General features: G+C 32.5%; 1 non-coding gene across 1 annotated transcript; it reads right to left on the minus strand.

Moving 5' to 3' along the window:
• Positions 1 to 434: 434 nt before the first annotated feature.
• On the minus strand, positions 435 to 541 carry LOC137222920 (U6 spliceosomal RNA). Its single transcript, XR_010942685.1, has one exon. It is a non-coding gene; the product is annotated as a U6 spliceosomal RNA (small nuclear RNA).
• Positions 542 to 1,481: the final 940 nt, after the last annotated feature.

The raw sequence follows: 1,481 nt of genomic DNA on the forward strand, positions 1-1,481 counted from the left end.
CACTGAGAAGAGATCCCTCTGCTATACAGGAGGTTCTCAGTAGTTATCTATTTTATACATAGTGTCAATAGTGTATATATGTCAATCCCAATCTCCCAATTCATCCCACTCCCCCACTTTCCCCCTTGGTATCCATATGTTTGTTCTCTACGTCTGTTTCTACTTTGCAAATAAGATCATCTATACCATTTTCCTAGATTCCACATATATGCATTAATATACGATATTTGTTTTTCTATTTCTGGCTTACTTCACTCTGTATGACAGTCTCTAGGTCCATCCACATCTCTGCAAATGACCCAATTTCGTTCCGTTTAATGGCTGAGTAATATTCTATTGTATATATGTACCACATCTTCTTTATCCATTCCTCTGTTTTAGATTGTTTCCATGTCTTGGCTATCATAAATAGTAAAAGTAGTATTGTAAATAGTAAAAATATGGAGCACTTCACAAATTTGCGTGTCATCCTTGCTCAGGGGCCATGCTAATCTTCTCTGTATCATTCCAATTTTAGTATATGTGCCGCTGAAGCAAGCACTGTATTGATTTTTAATATTTGTTTTAGTAGTTTCTCTAGAGCTTATAATATTCATCTTTATCACAGTCAGCTCTTAAGTGTGTGACTTCAAAACCAGTGTTAAAATTTTATAACATAGCATAAATCCATTTGTTTCCTCTTGCCTTTTGTGCTCTTATTATCTTCTATTTTATCAGTACATATGCCAATAAATAAATGCTATTAAGTTGGCCAAAAAATTCATTTGGGTTTTTCCGTAAGATGTTTTGAAAAACCTGAATAAACTTTTTGGCCAACCCAATAGTTTTGCTTTAAACAATCAATAGCATTTTAAACAAATTCAATAAAATATATAAATATGCAAACGTAAATAAGAATTACTCATTTTACATTTAACCTAGGTATTCATATTTTCTGTTACTCTTCATTTCTTTCCAGAGGTCCGAGGTTCCTTCTGGTATTAATTATTTTCAACCTGAAAAACGTCTTTCTGCATTTTTTGTAGTGAGAGTGCTGAAGATCGTTTTTCACCTTTTGTCTGAGCATGTCTTTATTTTTCTTTATTGTTTAAAGTTAATTTTTATAGTATATGGAGTTGTAGGTTGACAATCCCACTTTTTTTCCCCACTCTCAACATTTTACTTACAGATACTGTTTTATGTCTTCTTGTTTTCCTTTTAGTATAGTGCTCCCAAATGTGTCTCTTTTCTTTGGCTTCTTTTAAAATTTTTTTCATATGTTTGTTTTTCTAGCATTTTGACTGCTAATAGGCTTAGGTGTGGTTTTCTTTCTATTTAACCTGTCTGGGGTTCACTGAGATTTGTGGATCTGTGGGTTGATAGTTTTCATCAGTTTTGAAAAATTCTTGGTCATCTTTTCTTTAAATGTTTCTTTTGCCCATTTTCTCTCTCCTCTTCTGAAAATATAATTATGTGTAGATTTCAGCTTTTGATATTGCCTC

Source organism: Pseudorca crassidens, chromosome 3 (assembly GCF_039906515.1).
Source record: "Pseudorca crassidens isolate mPseCra1 chromosome 3, mPseCra1.hap1, whole genome shotgun sequence".
NCBI classification, from domain to species: Eukaryota; Metazoa; Chordata; class Mammalia; order Artiodactyla; family Delphinidae; genus Pseudorca; species Pseudorca crassidens.